General features: G+C 35.6%; 1 protein-coding gene across 3 annotated transcripts in view; it reads left to right on the top strand.

Moving 5' to 3' along the window:
* The first annotated feature begins 7942 nt into the window (after nt 1–7942).
* SEMA3A (semaphorin 3A) overlaps nt 7943–19995 on the top strand; it is a 507688-nt gene continuing 495635 nt past the window's right edge. For all 3 annotated transcript variants that reach the window (XM_081244273.1, XM_081244271.1, XM_081244270.1), the window contains exon 1: nt 7943–8319. The gene's annotated coding sequence lies outside the window, so the exon portion shown is untranslated. The remainder of the gene's footprint in view (nt 8320–19995) is intronic.

Below are 19995 nucleotides of genomic sequence, written 5' to 3'. Positions count from 1 at the left end.
ATGCAAAGAAAACAAGTTGAACCCTTATCCAAAACCATATTCAAAAATTAAACCCCAATGGATCAAAAACCCATATGTAAGGGCTAAATCTATAAAACTCCTAGAAGACAACATAGGAGAAAAGCTTTATGACATTGGATTTGGAATTTCCTTGGATATGGCACTAAACACCCAGGTAACAAGAGAAAAAGATAAATAAATTGGATTACATCAAAATTTAAAATTTTGTGCATCAAAGGACACAATTATCAAAGTGAAAAACAATGCATAGGATAAAAGAAAATATCAGCAAATCACATAATATAACCTTTCAGCTCTCTGAGTTGCAAAATACTTGAGAGAAGTGTCTTAATAAAATATCTTGTTAGATAATGTATTCCTTAAAAACAAACACCAGGTTGTGTAATACAAGTTTTTGAAATTGATTTTTTTATAGAATTGATTGGTACAGTCAAATAAATGTCATATAGGTGATATTGGACAGAATCCTAAAATTTTTTAAATTTAATCTAATCAATATTTTGTTTAATATTGATATGCATATATGTATATACACAGGTGGATACATATATATGTGTCTATATGTATATATATTAAAGCATATCTAATTATTAAAATGTCTAGTTATATAATTTGTGTAGAGTATTATTAAAAGGATACAGTTCTAAATTGAGTCTGGAAATTCCTTGACTTGATTGATCTAGTTTCATTAACTAGATATTCTTAATTTGCTTTACTACTTGCTCACTACATAGATCACTTGCTCACTTCTTTTTCAGCAACTTCATAAATATAACATCCTAATTCTAATTCACTGTTCATTCAGTCATTTTTAAAGTCTTTTTTTTTTTTTTTTTTTTTTTTCTTTTTGCGGTATGCGGGCCTCTCACTGTTGTGGCCTCTCCCGTTGCGGAGCACAGGCTCCGGATGCACAGGCCCAGCGGCCATGGCTCACGGGCCCAGCCGCTCCGCGGCATATGGGATCCTCCCAGACCGGGGCACGAACCCGTATCCCCTGCATCGGCAGGCGGACTCTCAACCACTGCGCCACCAGGGAGGCCCCATTTTTAAAGTCTTAAAGTGGTTCTTCCCTGAATATTTCTGCTTCTTCAAAATACCATTCCTTAATTCAGTTGGTAAGGAAGAGATTTCAGTTTCCCATTTAAAGTATTCACCTGCTATTCTCAGTACTAGACTCCTGATATATACTCCAGGTAGTTGAAATGACTACAGAAACCTTTCCTCACAGCTGTGAAGCCACTATATAAGCAAAGTTTGCAGAGTGGGCCCTTCTGGATTTACCCTTTAAAAGGGGCCAAACATACCTTTAAAAGGTATGGGTCCTTTTTTTACCCTTCCTACCTTCCTTCAGGTCACCACCAAAAACAATGATTAGAATTCCAGCAGGTATTTTCTGACCTTGAAAATGAAATCTATTAGCCAAGAATGAGAGAGCAAAAAGAAAGATTCTGGGTAGTCAACTTGTTTGAAAAATGATGCCATGTAACTTGGAATGCTATTTCTGGATTTCTCTTATTTTTGGCAAAGAAGAAATATTGAATAAATATTGATTTTGTTTAACCCACTGTTATTTGCAGGGTTAATTTCCACTCAATCTCTTCCTTCATCTCTAATTAGTTACAAAGTTTTGTTGCTTCTAGCTTTGAAATTTCTTTTGAATTCTAGTGGTTTTTTTTTTAATACTATTATCACTAAGCAAGTCCATTTGCTAGTCCTAAAAAATTAAAGTCAGTAGGTTTTCTATGTTTCTGAGAAATACTTTGAGAAATACTAATATATACAAACATTTGAAAAATATTTGTGATATCTGTAGTAGAATCCATTCATGATGTTAGAAATTGAGGATGCAGACAAGGGAATTGATTAACCATTTTAATTTTATATTCTTTCCATTGCATTAAGCTTCAGTTAGTGATCTCATCATACTTAACATTTACACACAGGGCTTGGAAATCCTTTTTTTTTTTTTTTTTGGATGAGCTTTGGGGAAGTTAAGTTACTATTAAATAATGGAATAGGGATTTAAGTCAAAGAGTTTTTTAAATTTCAGCACTTTCCACTGAACCACAAGCACATGGCATGAACATAGGGGTAGAAATGGGAATGGAATGTAAGGAGGACTAGAGTATGTCAGTCTGCAGGGATAGTCCTACTCAGAAAAGTGATGATCGAATGAGAAATGTAGGTCAGTGCCTGAGTTATTGCAGCAGACTCAAAGGCTCTCTTGCCTTTTTCTAATGCCTTCCAATTAATCTTTCCAAAACTTTTTTTTTTTTTTTTTTTTTTTTTTTTGCGATACGCGGGCCTCTCACTGTTGTGGCCTCTCCTGTTGTGGAGCACAGGCTCCGGACGCGCAGACTCAGCGGCCATGGCTCACGGGCCCAGCCGCTCCACGGCAAGTGGGATCTTCCCAGACCGGGGCACGAACCCGTGTCCCCTGCATCGGCAGGCGGACTCTCAACCACTGCGCCACCAGGGAAGCCCTCCAAGACATATTTATCATGCCAGGCACTTACCAGAAAACTTCCAACAATGTTTCTTTGCTCTACACAATCTTGCCCCTCGCAGACATTCTCCTTGTTTCCCCAATTCAAACCCTCTATTTGACAGACTGTTTTTGTCATCATTTCTGAACTGCACAATATCCTTGCCTACTTCAGCATTCACGCAACGCACACTGGTCTCTCATTTTTCTGACCGTGTATTAAATTTATTGTCTGTATTGTTCTTTCTGATCATAAAATGTCATTTAATTTATTGTGTGTGTATATTTTCATCCCAAATAGTTTGTAAAATGTCTTGGGGTCAGATGCTAGGTCTTGCTTTGCTTCTTTATAAAGTCTAATCCGTGATAGCTTATAAGAAATATCTATTATTTGTTTAGCTGAAATAAAAATTGCCTGAGAAATCTTGAAGAATGGTAAAACATCATTTTTTATTCTAGATTTTTTAGCATTTGGATTAACCAAATCACAAATATTCTCCAATTAACTTGCATATTTTCTAGTATTAGCCTAAGTAAAATTATAGGGTTGGTAGAACTACTTTTTTATATCTCTTTCCTTTAATTTAAATTTCCTTCTGCCCTTCTGTTCGCTACTTCCAATCTTTGCCTAATTTTGCCCTTACCCAGGTGTATGTTTTTTCCAGAATAACTTTCCTTGGTTTCACCTCCTTAGGGGGATTTATTGTATAGATCTTCAGCCAATGTGATGAATCTTGTACCATTTTTGACACCCCAGACTATTTATATTCCCCAAGAAAACTCTTCTGCCCTTTGAAGAAGGTATTATACCAGCCTGACAGTAACAACTAGTAAACGTCCTGAATTAAACCAAAAGAAAGAGAACAAATTAAGAAAATACTCTGGAGAGTAAATTTTACCCTCCCTCTAGATCACCAGCATTTTTACTACGGTAGAATTTTTGGTGGGACTGTTCTTGACCTTGGTCAGAAGCATATTTTAAGGAAGATATTTTAAGATCTAAGAGGAAGAAGATGACTAGTGTTGGAAATACTTTGTGTCATAGAATTCTACAAATCATGCCTCATCTCATAAAAAGAGTTGCCCCCAATTATTTATTGAATTCTTGATTATTCACACCCAATTGACAAACCACCATATACTTTTTCACATCTGCTCATGGAAACATTTCCTCTGCTCTAATTCTATGCATCCTATCCTACTGATATTTTATTCTATACCATTATAATAATGGTATAAAGTTAATAGAATACTAATGGTTTGAGACATACACTTCTTTTCCTGCCTAATACATGACATATTTTAGAATTGATGAATTAGCAAAAACCAAAAAAAAAAAAAAAAAAACAACCCACCTTTCTCATCTTCTAGAGCTGATGAATCAACAAAAACATAAAACTTTCTGTACCATCTTTGCCTTACATATAATTGCACCCACCTAAACCACACTGGGAAAAAAAAAAAAACACTTCTGTGTAGAAGAGACAGTGTGGATCCTGTGCTTTAATGAGCTCCATGTGTTTTATCTTCTTAGGTTAACAAGGCCCAATATTGAAATCATGGGGTAGAAAAATAGAAGGATATGAAATATTTTTGAAAACATTCATATAAAGTGTATTTACATTTTAGAGTTGAAGCAGTTTTTTCAGAAATTCCGACTAGCTTCTAGGAATCAGCACAAGGGTTTTTTTAATTACCTTAAACTCAGAAATAAGCATTTTGGAACTCAGATTATTTATCATTTGGGCTTTAAAATCTTGATCCAGGTGAGACACATGTTTAAAAAAAGAATCAAATCTTGAACAAGATAATTAAAAATGCCATGAATTGGTTTCAATGACAATTCAATTCAAATATTTTAAATGGTTGAATATATCAAACAGAAAAATTTATACCTAGTTTTTAAAAAAATATTTTGATATTGAATTGGAAATGGCAGATCACATTTGGAATTTATTGAATGAATCTTATTAATAACAACTTCACAGATATCACAACCATAGTCACTATCAGAGAGGTAACTAAAGTGAGGATTGTGTGTAGATGGGACGGTGATAAACCCAATGGGAAAAAAAAGAAACAAAAAATAGCAAGCATTGGATCATTTGTTCATAAGTTAGATAACATTTGGTATTAATATTAAGGACTCTCTTGAGAATAGGCTTATGTGATGGGTTGTGGAAAAAAAAAAACTAGAAATAAATCAAAGTAAACTATGTATGCTTCTCCAAATCATACCCAAACTTTGGTGTATAAGTTAGACTGGAAACTCCTCAGGACGTTGTTTCCTGAGACATTTCCAGTATGTCCCATTTTTAGCCATATAGAAAAAAAATCATTGTGAAAATATTCATGACATTTTATATGAAACCATGAAAATGTAGAAGTTTTGTTTGTTTTTCCAATGAAAAATTTTGAAATCTGAAAATCCTAACCTTTGGCTGAAGTTCATGAAAGAGATTTCAGGTCATCACAGATAAACTTTAATCTAATTTACTGAAATCCAGTTAAAGAAAATTAAGATTAATTGCTCTTCTATACACTATTTCTACAGATAATTCTGTACTTTACCAGTAGTTTATTTTCTGTTACTTGAATATCCATGTATGCTTGTAATGTCTTTAAGATGTCCAAACCCTCTTACATATATACACACACTCACACACAAACACACACTCTAAAATGACCAGACATTGTTTAAAAGGCCCTCTCCTCATATTGCAGCAATACACAAACAGTAGTTGTGAAGCACTTAGGCCTCTTCAAGTTGCACTGGCCCCTTGGGTTACATTTAAATCACAGCCTGTTTTTTCTCCAGTATTATTATCTCAACTCTTTGTTTCTATCATTTTCTCAGTACTCTCTCCCCATTTTTACCACACCTTATATTTCTCCATCATCTTTTAATACTTTCCTCAAATTTATTCTTGCATTTTGAAGCATATTTATTCTTATTCTCTTGTTTTGGATGGAATGATAGAGACTTAAAAATTTATCTATTTATTTATTGAAATTCTTAATTTTCAATCCTTTTCCTTCTTCCACTGATTTGCTATAAACCAATTTGAGACACTAAGAAACATTTGCTCAAGTGATTTTAATTATTTTAAAATGCCAGTAAAGTATTTGTAGACTATATGTTCTTAGGCAATTCTTTTTTTTTTTAAATAAATTTATTTATTTATCTTTGGCTGTGTTGGGTCTTCGTTGATGCGCGTGGGCTTTCTCTAGTTGCATCGAGCCGGGGCTACTCTACGTTGCGGTGCACGGGCTTCTCATTGCGATGGCTTCTCTTGTTGCGGAGCACGGGCTCTAAGCGCCTGGGCTTCAGTAGTTGTGGCACGTGACTTCAGCAGTTGTGGCTCACGGGCTCTAGAGCGTAGGCTTCAGTAGTTGTGGCACACGGGCTTAGTTGCTCTGCGGCATGTGGGATCTTCCCGGACCAGGGCTCGAACCCGTGTTCCCTGCATTGGTAGGAGGATTCTTAACCACTGCACCACCAGGGAAGTCCCTTAGGCAATTCTTAACTTCATTGATCCTTAAAACCATTAGCAGAACTTCTATCAGTGGGCTGGGTGATATTTCTATTATTCATTTGGACACACAAAGCTAGAGTATTTAATTCTAAATTATAACTACCCAGAGAAATAAGAGTTTATTTTCAATTTTCCTGTAAAAGAAATCAATAATAATCATTTTATTTTGTGCAGGATAAACATTATTCTGCATAGAGACTGTCCAACATGGTGAAGAGTGAGGATTCTAGAGTCCAATCCAATGGAATCCTGCTTCCAAATCATAAGAAATGTGTGACCTTGGATAGAGTAACCTCTCCAACTCTTTTCCTCATCTGTTAAAAAATTTTAAAAAAGGTGTCCTTGTAGGACAGAAGAGATGATGCGTGGAGAGTTCTTTGCATGGTTTCTGGCCTGTAGCAACTGTTCAATTATCACCATCATCATTATTAATAATAATAGTTATGCAATATATGATATAGGAAAGTAGCTCTCAACAGTATAAGAAAATAGGTCAAACTGTTCAGACCTGTGAAAGTTAACTATATTTATTTTAGTTACTTATACATTTTTTATCCTCAAAGAGTGGTAACATAGAAAGCCCTAAAGTTTCGGGACTTCCCTGGTGGCGCAGTGGTTAAGAACCCACCTGCCTACATGGGACTGAATGAACTGATGAGGATTATTATAAGTTTTGTGTATTTCTGTTTGAATTAAAAAAAAAATCCCACAAGGACTCAGAGGCAAAAGATATACAAATCAATTTTCACTGCAAAGTAAAGGAGCTGTTACAGTGGAGGATTACTGGACTGAATGTCAATATTATGACATAGTGTGAGTGTGTTTCATAATTGCAATCATTGTTGCTTTTGCTGTGGTCATCCATTTACAATGCTTGGTGTCCGTTTATTTATCTCTTGTAAAAATAAAATACAGTGTGTGTGGGAAAAAAAAAAGAACCCACCTGCCAATACAGGGGACACGGGTTCGAGCCCTGGTCCAGGAAGATCCCACATGCCGTGGAGCAACGAAACCTGTGCACCACAACTGCTGAGCCTGCACTCTAGAGCCTGCAAGCCACAACTACTGAGCCCACGTGCCGCAACTACTGAAGCCTGTGCACCTAGAGCCCATGCTCTGCAACAAGAGAAGCCACCGCAAGGAGAAGCCCACACACCGCAACAAAGAGTAGCCCCAGCTCGCTGCAACTAGAGAAAGCCCACGCACAGCAATGAAGACCCAGTGCAGCCAAAAAAGAAAAAAAAAAGTTAATTAATTAATTGAAAAAAACAAGAAAGTCCTAAAGTTTCCATGGGTTAAGTTGCCTGAGCTAATATGTGGTATGCATCACACCTGCAAGAGGACATTTTTCTAACAACTGGCTTCAGTCACATCTCTAAAAAATGCCCACTTGCAGAATGTCAATCTGTCTGACAGTGTAAATCTCCTTAAAGCAATTTAATTCAGATTAAAAAGATAACCATGGCTTATGTAGCAGAATGAGGGATCTGTTTCAAAGCCATTACCTTAACACTATCAATAACCCACTACGACCCATGATTGAGTAGTTTTAATTAAGTTCAGTTAGGGTGTGGGGGGAAGGGTGCTTCATTTAATCCTTCGTTAATAGTTAAAGTGAATATTATAAATATCTCTATAACTTTCGTTGCTTGAACATCTTTCTTTTTTATTGAATTTATTGTTTACCATGCTATGGAGCAATGCCATTTGGGGAACTCCGATTCCCAGGAGCTTTAATGCTACCCCACTTCCAGCACTATAAAATAGAGGCCTGCTGTTTTAATCACGCCTCTCTCTCTCTCAATGTTGTTTGCGCCCTGGTACAACCCATCTGCCTTGAATCTAGTGCTCCGCTGGGGCTGCACACATCTGCCAGCCAGACTACCTTCGTACACAATTACTCAATCCACCATAAGGCTCTTTAATAGGAAACAAGTGTGACAACGGCAAGCCTCTTTTTTTTTTTTTCCTCCTCCTCTTAAACCACAGAGTCAAGTAGTTCTAATACAGATGAAGCTTGATAGATCCGCCCAGGTGTAGGTGAAATGGTAGAGCCTCAGGGGTAATAGATGTTGTGCTCTCTCAGGCTGAAGTTTAGCACTTTGTCCTGACCGGCTCTTCAGCAGCAGTGCGATGGGCTGTTCCTCGTACAGTTACAAAGTCAACATGCTTCTTGCCGCTCACAGTTATGCCTAATCTGGAGGGCAACCTGGAGCTAGGTAAGAACAGCAGAACCACCCTTTAACTTCAGCGTGTGGACAAAGGACAGCAAATGCAGTAAGTGGAAAATTTATCTTTCCTTCTTTTTCTTGGGAATTAGTTAAGGATGCTTACTCTCAGGGAATCCTCTAAAGACTGTGCAAAAAATGAACTAGCATAAAACCTGTGTTGATAACCCTGTGGATTTCCTCTGGTTTCGTTTTTCACCAGTGCCTTGGCACTGTCACTGAAGCTTAGACTCCGCGAGTAACTTGCTCATTCAGAAGGTCTCGGAACTAAAATGTGGTGCTAATAATATTGCTAATTCAATCCTGTAGCCTAGCATATTACCCACTCTTTCTGGGTGAAATGTCCTTTATTTCTGTCAAAAATGATGGTGGCAAGTGTTTTCTCACAGTTCTGAGAATAGAAAAAAAAATTCTTTAGGAAGCACATACTCTTCCTGAAAATGGATTTTAACTTTTACACATAACTGTACTGTTACATCACTAATCATACATTAATGGGGGAAAAGTGCTTATAATTTTTGCTTAAATCTGTTCTATAGCTCAGTCCCTTACCAAAGAAGTGATCTTAAAAATTCTAAAAACAGTATTAGGTTGGAGTAGCCATGACAATGATAATGAATTTTTAAAACAAACAAAACAAAACAAAAGGTCATTTGTCTAATAGCATAAGAAAAGATTAAAACCAGATGTAGGAAATCTCAGTTTTGACTTTTTGGTCTTTCATGCTTGGTTTCAAGCAGCCTTCACATTGCGTTTACTTTGCATTTACAACTTTAGATTCACCATTAAACTATGTTTGAACTTGAAGTTCAGATTTGATCTAAGTACAGCCCTGTTCCTTGAGCCCCCTACTCTGATTTTTACTTGGCTATGGGGAGTCTTTTAACTACTACGCCATATATCCTGAATTGTGTTAACAAGCTAACTGCGGTGGACGTTTTCAGGTGGAATGTCAGCCAATGTGAAAGAATGTGTTTGCTGTTCGAATGCATGATATTCCATGTAGGTAATAAGCACATGGGACATATGCCCTGACAAAGATTCCAGTTATGATTCCCAAATTCAGTCCTTCAAATATTGCACAAAGATGATCATGTTAAAAGAGAATGCAATAAAAACTGTCAGCACATCGTATCTGTTTGTAGCCTTTTGAGGTTTTATCTTTTTTCCTTAATTTAGGCAATTTTTATTTGAAAAATTAGTCTGGAATGCATTGTCATCCCAAAAGACGATTCACATATATAGGCTACATAGGTGAAATTAGATAAAATACTGTTGCATTGTTTAACTAATTCCCCACTGGCTGATGTTTTGTTTTTTGTTTTCTAACTATTATAGATGGACACATTGAAATTGATGGTTTAGCCATGACGGTAGAATCCTGATGACTCCTTTGTGTATATTCAGAAATGATTTAGCTTGGATAAAGTTGCTGCTATGAGAGGTTTAATTAATTACTGCTAGTTCAGTATATTTCTTTAAGAATTGCATTTGACATGATGGCGGAGTAAACGCAGTTTAAAAGTCATCCTTCATGAAATACTTTAACCGACAATTGTTGGTATTGAATAGCAGTCAATGTCTACCCCCTACAGGGAGAGAATCTAATTTCACTGTGCCTTCCCCAGAACATGAATACCACAGAGTACAGTTCACACATGTGAATGCTGTAACCGTGTCAATGACTCCAACAACTGCCCCTTAATGAAAAGGTCAGCCCTGTGATTAATAGGAAGCCAGTTTGAAAGGCTGGACCTCACTTCAGCACTACATTTGGATTTGTTTCTTCTTGATTTACTTCATTTGCCTTTCAAAGTGTAATAAAAATCAAGTGGCACTACACTGCACTTTTTAAACACCTTATGGTTGATTTTATATGATAGCAATGCATTGGTTAGTATCTTTGGTTCATTAAAAAAATAGTAATTAAGTGAAAAAGTCAGTCAAGCCAATTATTGAGGGCATAAGGATGATGAATGAGAATTTTACTCTTTATCTAAATAGTTAGAATATATAACCTTTGCTTAAGTTTCAGTTAATTTAAAAAAATTTAAGAGGCATTGTGGGGGTGAAGATGGAGTGACAGAGGAAGGGTTTGATATTTTTACCTAAGATGTATTATGCATAAATGCTACCTATATGCTAGAAAGTGAATATACATAGGTAACTTATGCAGATAATTTTGTACCACCAGTGGTAAAATTCATTGAAGAATGTAGCTAAATGGAGTTGAAGCCAGTAATTATAAACCTAGTGACATCCTCAGAGAAGTAATCTAGTTATCTAAAATTTGTAATGGTTGTTTAGTTATAATTAGTCCAATAAAAACTTGTGCTCGAAAGCATTATGATTAAGTCCAACTTAAAATTTAAAAAAGAATATTTTTTAACTGGAACTATATTTTGCTAGTAAATATCATGTTAAAATTTATGCAATTCACAAATTAGATGGTCCTTAATTAAGTTGCTTTGTCTTTTCATTGATCTATGTGTTTTGTGTCCCTGTGGCTTTATCTGTGCGTGTTTTCAAATAAGATTGTGATGAGTAATTAAGTAATACAAACAATGTAAGTATATGTACTATATTTATTATACTTGAAAATTTCCATATACTTGGAGGAAAATTTTTAGCAATCACAGGAATATATCTACTTATTCTAAGGGATATTCTCTTTTAAATAACTTTTATTTTTTTAACCCTAAGTCAGCAGTTACAGGATTTTATAACTCCATTTTCACTTGCAGTAAAGGAACTATATTACATATCAATATAGAAAGTATAGGAAAAAAATATAGTCCAATTTCAATGGCCACTCAAGGAGGAAACAGTGTAGTCAACTCTATAATGGGCACACAATGTGTCCTAGATGTTCTCCCACTTTATCAATGACCATAGCTATATCTTCCAGGTTATCTTCTATTCAGGGTTCCATTTTTGCTCTGAATTGGAAGCCACCTATTTCCAGATAGGGTACTAATGAATAATATTTGTTGGGAATCCTCAAGGAACCAGACACTGCACTGAGCATTTTGTACCCATTATTTATTTAGTCCTTAGAGCCCAATGAAGTAAGTACTATTTCTGTTCCCATTTATAAATGTAAAAGCAGAGTGGTTGAGGGACTTGCCCAATGTCACACAGCTAGTAGGTAGTGGAACTTGGGCTCAAATTAACTTTCCCTGAGGACAGATATCTCCTCCAACCACTGGACTTCACTTCTCTAACAAGTGACTTCATCATCAGTACATTTAACTTCATCTCTGATCACTTTATCAGTACTACTTGAATGAAAGACATTCATAAATGGACATAGATAGAACATCCAATCAAACAAAACATAAATAGTTAAATGCCAGTGAGTATGATGTCACTTCAAGTTACATCATCATTCAGCACTTATAGATTCTACTACTTTTCAGAGGTTTTATTGCAGGTAAAGAAGGAGTTGCAGTTACACCCCAGACATTTGGGGAAGAACTGATCCTTCCACCCTCACTCAGTTGCCAAATTTCCATTCCTATTAATATTGAGTCTCTGAGAAGAGTTTGTCTCCTGAGGGTATTTCCAACCAAGCCACTGCTGACTTTATCACAATGGGGTGACTCTCATCGCAGTGGCCTCCCCATGAGAGTCACCAAAACACATTCCCACCTCTAAGACAGTGAAGAAAACGAGCTGTCAATTATTCACCCTCAAAGATTTTTAGGCCTCAGTTATTTAGTAGGACCACCTGGATATTTATTTTTTTTTAAATTTGAATGCTAATTGGACTTTTCCTTATCTGTGGATTTTTTTTTTCTTTTCTGTCATGTAGACATAGCCTGGAAATCACCTATTTGAGAAATTTCATTTCAAATACAGATTTTCCTAAGACCTACATCTGTGTTTTCTCTATCTGCTGAAACACTTTCTCCCTAAGATGGACATTCATCAATATAATTGAGAATATTTCTTTGTAGAGAGATCAAAACCAAAATATTTGTGATAAAACCGCTTCTATTTCATAACATAACTTTTATCATTATGGGCTTGTGTATTCGCTCCCTAATAGACAGAATATTCAGTTTAAAAGGAGTTTGGTTTTTTCAAGTCCATATTATCAAATTTTTAAGCCAAGACATCAGTTACTTTTAAAACACAAGCAGATTTATGCAAGGCAAATGAAATGAACATGAGGAAACTCCTTTAAAATTTTAGCAACCTCAACCCATTTTTTTCTGAAAAAGTGGGTAGATATGTTACTATAATTCTCAAATATCCTTTTGCTTTCAATGAAAGATATTTGAAAAAGATATTTAAAAGTGGTTGGCATGTATAAAACCATAGACTATTCCTTATACAAAAGAAGACAAAAAAGAAAACAAGTAATTTTTTCAAACTAATCTTAAGATCCTAGAAGAATTAATCTATGGTGACAGGATCTAAAAGTTCTAAATACCCTGAGTATGATTACTTTAAAAACAGTGGTCAAAGGCTTCCTCTATCACTACCATTACTCAAAGAGATTCAACAGGCTAGCTCCCTGAAGCTAATCTTATCCACATAAATCCTTTTTGAATTAACCAGAAGCTACTTCTTGTTTTTTTGTAGGCTCATATTAAGTGGAAGAGTCTTCCCATCCCCCCTTGCCCAACTCCTTACTTGACCCATTCCAAACCTTCCACCAGGGCCCCAATCTGCAATTAATTCTGATGCTGGGTACTACTGGCTCATGTTGCAGGGAAATATTGGGAACACTCTAGGTTATACGTTGTGCTGTGGACGGCTCCACCCATATCTGGTGGTTGGCTGTCTCTGCTCATTTCTACAGCTTCATACATCCTGAATCCCAAGCCAGCAATCAACCACAACTCAACTCAGGGTCCTTCCTTTGTATGAAGGGTTCTTGTTCCCAGTTTTCCTATGCCTGTCAGACTCCTGGCCAACTCGGATCTATTTCTGTAACCAATATCCAAGAGTTCTTGGTTTCTCCCCCTTCTTAGCAGTAAATATTCTTTTCATTTTAGACCCATTGAAACCTATAACCTATTTTGAGCAGGATATGAATTTTTAATTTTTTTATGAAGTACACTTTATCATGGCTCTATGTTCAAAGTAAAAGTTGCAGGTGTGACTAAATCAAGAATTCAGAGGCATCTAATTAGCAGTCAGCTTCATTTTGTTTTATTCCTTAATATTGTACATTCAAATTTGGATGAGTAGCAGAAAGGGATGATCAGTGTTCTGTCTGTATTTCCATTAAAAGTTTGAGGTTTTGACCTGGCCAGATATGTAGATATGTTTAAGTTTCACATGATAGATAATCATTTTCCCAATAAATAGTATTTTCAGTCACTCTAGAATTTATTTTCCCTAAAGCCTATACTATTAATTATATATATAATATATATATATATATATATATATATATATATATATATTATATATATATATATAAACGTGTATACTTACATTTGACTGAATTACAAATCTAAAATTCCCCATAAGTGAAGCACTGAAAATGAAATAAAAACACTGGTGTTCAGGTCCTCTTTTTGACAATTACTAGCTCATTTTCCGAATGTGGAGAATGTGCATTATGTGACATTTTGGTAATTATTTACACATGAAAGAACTTTGCAAAGCTCTTTGTAAAGTTACCGGGAAGAACTTTGAAAATATATAAGATAGAAAAAAATAGGAGAAGGCACAAGTCATATATATGAGGCTTCACACAAGACTCTTGCCAGGCTTTTAAAGGGTTTTGCATGTAGTGCAGGACTATATGTTGGATGTAATTTGTTATATCACATAAAGCATAACACATATTTTCTCCCTTAGATTAAAATATATGTCAATGATGTTTAACCAGAAAACTTTTATCTGAGCCTGAGTTCCACTTAACAATGAGTTTACATAAATAATTATTTCTTGGACCAGACACTTCTCAAACGTTTTCCCAATTTGTCAACTTAATGAAGGATTTGTATCTGATTATTGCCATTTCTTGAAGAGTCCCTTCCTTGTCCCATTTTGAATAATTTAAGAAATGAAAGAAAGTTAATAATGGAAACCAAATATCTTAACCTTTTGAAGGTGAGTCTACAATATTGAATCCTTGAATTAAGTTTAATTTATCCATCCTATCACAGGCAACATTGGTTTGACACATAGTGAAGAGGAGGAGTATTGTTAATACTATGGCGAATGTCTTAAAATTCACATAAAACATTGACATGTATTGTCATCTTTGCTCTCAGCTACTCCATAAGATAGTGCAGTAACACTTACATGTTTTTCACTTAAATAATATTAGATGCATATTTTACCACAACAAATATTGTGACCAAATATTTAATTTATACAAAATGAATATTTGAGTAAGATTAGCTTGTGTGCAAACATTTCCATTTTCTTTAAGATATAAAAGTAAATATATATGGGTGAATATAGAGAAGAGATATTAATTCAGTGGCTATGTCCTATGGTTTACATTATTGCATTTAATCTTCATATTGATAGGCAAAAGTAGATTTCTAATTTCCATTTTACAGATGAGCGATGTGTTTTATTTTCTCAGTTTTATGAATAACATTACACCAATAAAAATGTTTTCAAGTGACTAGTATAATATTGAATCAGTAAATGTATACAGACATGCCAAGATGCCCACAGGCAGTGTAGGTTGGAATAGAAACTTTTTTTATTATGGTTCCAGTCCCTTGGAATTAGAGACTCAAACAATTTCAATATATTATGAACCTCAAGGATGAACATACACACTGTATATATGGTAAGAGTCATCCTGACAGAAACATTAGTATCACCATCATATTCTGATTCAAGAAAATATAAGAAATGAGTATGATGTCACATAACACCATTTCTTTGGGGAAGGCATTTTACCTTAGCGCTTTTATAAGAATGGAAATGCTATAGATGGTTTTATCATGTGAAAAATAATATATATTCTATATCAAACTTCATCTCTACATCATATTTTTAGGTACATTCATTAATTTGTGTTATAATAATGTGATATATAACTTGCTCTTTGTGTATGTAGTTTGTGTGTGAAAGTGAATATGTGGATGTGTGATAAAACCCTCTTATTAGCGTGATTTCTATTACCTATTCCACAGCAATTGCCTTATGAAATATAAAAGGATTTTTATTTTGTTTAAAGAACTATAATCTATAATTTAAAAACCAATATCACAAACTTTTGTTGCACCCACAAGAAAAAAACTTATGAATTTCATATTTGTTTCCTGGCTTACCTTGGCTGTTTTAGAGTTTTGAATATTTATGTTAATCCCTTGCTCTTCTCTGCAGCTGTACGAACACTGCATTTTTATATTATTTAATATGTAACCTTAAACAATGACTATGGCTACCAACAGCATTACACAGTTCTTGTAGGTGGAATACAAGGGGTTTTATATATTATTATTAACATTTTTAAAAAAATTGTCCATTTTGAAAATTGCAAACTTTTCTTTTGTATTATGACAAAACCCAGATTTTTTTTTTTTTTCCGTTAGTATGACTTGGGTGATGTATTGCCCACTTGGAGTCTTTTTAGACTCTCCTAAACAACCAGACTCACAAGACCACCATTGGCCAACACTGGCGCCAGCTTACTCAGAAAGAGCTAGGACCAGGAGGAATAAAAGACTGCCAGCAGGGCAGCCTCTGGGGCTCCACTGAGGCAGTCCTTTCAGCTGGCCAACAGCTCAGGAGCAAGCAGAGAAGCTCAAAAGGACACAGGTAGAGGAAGCACCCTGGTTTGAAAGCTTCCTTCCCTGTAGGAATATCTATTGGAGCTGTAGAGGGACAGCTTCTAGGGTTTCCACAAGGGACCTGCCCAGTGAAAATAGTCACCATACTCAGGGAAATCCAACAATAGGCTTCCTATCAGGTATTCACTCCCAGTCCCGATTCAGTGTAGCAGTCAAGGCTCATTTTTACCATAGGTAAATTTTTCTAGTAATTCTCATTTTTATCAGGTTTCTGGGAGATTAGAGCTAGACGGTTTGTAAAAGATCAAATTGTCATGAAGAAAGGGAAAGCGTGGATAATGTGAGGTTTGAGAAGATTAATTCAAGAACTAGTATTTCATATTTCCATTCTGTCTACAAAAGCATACTGCATTTTATGGTTTTAGTTATTGCACAGAGACCTGCTATCATTTGTTGTTTTGATTTTTCTTCTAAAACATTTTAAGCATTTCTGCCCTCTCTGTAAACCTTAAAAACTATTCACACCTACACACCAACATTTTGAAGGGTCTAGATTCATTAATTAAAACTTCAGAGGGAATTTTGTGTCCTTTGTATCAGACTAAATTGGAAAGGTAAAGACTACATTTTAAAGGACTAAAACTCAGAGTCAATTATGTAGCTGCTTAATATAAATAAGGCTTTCCATAAGATAACCATGGAATTTCTTCCACAGCTCAGGTCACTAGTTCTGGAGGAACACTTCTGCCATGGGAAGAGGCCAATAGGGCCCATCCATGGTACATCAGTTGTGGCCACAGCAGTAACGTTGTATGTGGCCACACACGTGGTAAGCCTGCCTTAGGGGGATGATGTGAATGTTGCAGGAAGGAAGAAGTGTAATGAGCAGATGATATCTTTTGAGGTCCTACAACATGTTCATCAGTGTTTAAGAATTCACTCCAGCTATTTTTTTCAGAAAGGACTATGGGCTGGGCTAAGTTCAGAGCATTTTGAGTACACTTATGGAAGCCAATGGAAGACACTTGCTGAATGAAAATATTCTTTAAGGGACATCTTTAAATTTACTTTTAATGACTATGTGTTGCATATGAGTCTATTTTTCACCTTTTCTACCATTCCAGGTGTTCCTCCTTAGCCCCTAAACCCCACATCCTCCATCCCTAGCATACCTTCCAAAATCAGTAGGAAATTCAGGGGGAGGGAAAAAATGGCAAATGAAATACAAACAGCCCTGACCAAATGTTGCTAATTGAGTGAAAGTGAGGCTGCTCCACCTTCCCAGTGGCTACTGTAGAGGTGAACATTAACCTTGTTTTAGTAAACTTCATTTATGTAATTAATCATGTTGTCATTGGTGCGTTAGTGATGCAGTTTACCTTGGATAACTGCCAGATACCTCAGAGCCTTACATGACCCTAAACTTTTCACATGTGCCTAGTATAAGTAAGTTTACACTGAATTCTAAGTTAGTGTGCTAATGTCCTTTTGCTCTAGCTATTTTTGTTGTTATTGTTGTCCTTGCTTTAAATTGATCTTTAGAGTTTGCATGTGAAAAGGAACTGCAGAGTGCTGCCAAATCCAAGTTTGTGTGTCTAACGCACAGTGGGGTAAATAAGCTGAAACGCCAGAGTTTGGAGCAGAGAAAGGTTTATTGCAGGGCCAAGCAAGTTCGTGCTCAAAAGACACGACCTCCCTGATGGTTTTCAGGGAAGCGTTAGTTTATAAGCAAAATTTGGGCTGAGGGCTGCAGTGTGTGACTTTCTTCTGATTGGTCGGTGTAACAGGGAGGTGTTCCAGGAATCTTGTGCTCAGCCTGAAGTTACCATCCTCCACCTGGGCGGGGCCTTAGTTCCTGCAGGAGAACTCAAGGATATTGTTATTTGTATTCCTTGAGGAGGAACCAGGATGCTGCTTTAATCTTTGCACTATTGTTTCTTGATTGCTCCTCTTTTGTTTTTGCATTCCCTTACTTCCTATTTAGAAACCATTTGAATCTGACCTTTTGAAACTCAGGGATGGTCTGGGAGGCTGAAACCTCTTTCCTACAGACAAGAAACTGTGGACAAGGAAAGGCATTTGTACCCAGGAGGGCCCCCAAGGGTCCTGCTCGGTTTCACAAGGAGTATTTTCATCTATAGAACTTCTTATTTATTAATATTGGTGATAAATTGTTGACACACTCAATGGTTAAACTATGGCTGGGCAATATACATGGTATACAGTGTCACTGATATATGTTCACACTGTTTGAGGTTGTATACTTTTTTAAGAATGAAGTACTTTGAAAACCATTAATTTTAAGGCATAATATAAACATCCTTCCCTGTTCTATGAAATCTTGAGGTAGGTAGTATCTTTCCCTGATCTGAATTCTATAATGTGAATTACCTGTGTCATTTATTTGATAGCTCCCTGTACTGAGATATTTTCATACCTAGTTCCATTCCCTACTAGATGATAAGCTTCTTGGACACAGGGGCCATGGCTTCTAGCTCCTCGTGTGCAACACAGCCATGACAAAGTAGGTGTTCAATAAATACTTCTTGATTGAGACTTGGTAATTCCACCCTGTAAATACAGATTGAAGGGTCTTTACCTTCAGTCTCTATACCTCATTTGCTGTTTAATTGGCTATTAGCTGGAACTGATTGATAGACATGAAGATTTTGTTTAAGAGAATTGGCAGCTATGTAAATACAGCACTTAACCTTAAGCACTCAGCCATTAACCTTAATCACTGTCCATTAACCTTAAAGCACCCCAGGTTTCTCCCCTTACAATCCCCCAAAGCAGACCCCACTGAATGCATTTTTTAGCATGAAAAAGAATCTCAGTAGAATGTTTTCATTGTTCTGTGAGTGGCTATAAAAATGTATTTTGAAAGAGAACATTTGACTCCATTTCTTTGTGTAGATACTAATTAATTTTCCAGGTGTTCCAAGAAAGATACAAAATTGGAAAATTATTTTGAGGAGCATGTTAGGATATATTTGATAAGAAAAAGAAAAGACAATGTTTTTTTTAACAGAACAATTTATAAAGTTGATAATCATAAAAGTATCACATATCACTTTCTAATTAACCCCACAAATTTATGAAAAATAAACTTTTCCTATAGTTGTTGCTAAAATCTTATGTAATATTAATTCCAGACATGGAGAAATAACTAATTACTTTAAGAATAGTGACTGCCTGAAATATTTTCTATCCAATTTCAGGTAATAACAGAGAAGGATAAATGGAATTTCCTTCTTTAAACATAACACTTTAGATTTGTTCTTGTAAGTTTTTTTGTCTATAGGCATAACAAATTTTATTGAAATAATAGCACCCATATTCATAATCCTTTGTAGTCTACAAAATTTACATTTTCTCTTTTGGGTGTTTCATAAAAACTATATAGAATAATAATTATATGTTATTGGAAAGAAACAAAATGTCATGTTAAGTAATGTATTCCAGTTTATTGTGTTTGTTTTATATCATGGTTTTGTTTTCACCAAGATCTATATTCACAACCTATAAATGTAGTAGAATAACATTATAAAGTTGCAAAATGTTTTCTGAGTAATTTTATATGCAATTATGTTTTACAACCTCAATCTTTGGTGGGAAAACAGTAAGTCAGTGACGTTTTCCTTGTGTTCTGAACATAATACATCTTAGTACTGGTGGCCGGGTGTGGAAGAGGCAGAAAGAACACCTTGCTGTATCCAGGAAGGCAACCTGATACTAATGGACTGATTAGTTTTAGACTTGCCAAAGTGTTCAGTTTTGCTCCAAGTCCCAGGGGAAACTGATACTAGAAGGTGTGAGCAACTGAGTGCAGGGGAGGGTCTCCTTTACAACTGCATTTCAAGGTATATTTTAACAAATGTGAAATCTCATTGGAAAAACAAACCAGTGTAACACTATTACTTCAGCTCTAGAAAGATGTTACCTCACCATCAACTGGTTAGCTGTTCACTTGGAATATACAGTTACCTAACTGAGAAAGAAGG

The sequence above is a fragment of the Mesoplodon bidens genome (genome assembly GCF_964165515.1).
Source record: "Mesoplodon bidens genome assembly, chromosome: 9".
NCBI classification, from domain to species: domain Eukaryota; kingdom Metazoa; phylum Chordata; class Mammalia; order Artiodactyla; family Ziphiidae; genus Mesoplodon; species Mesoplodon bidens.
Note: the sequence above shows the minus strand (reverse complement) of the source record. Positions and strands in the feature narration are given on the sequence as shown.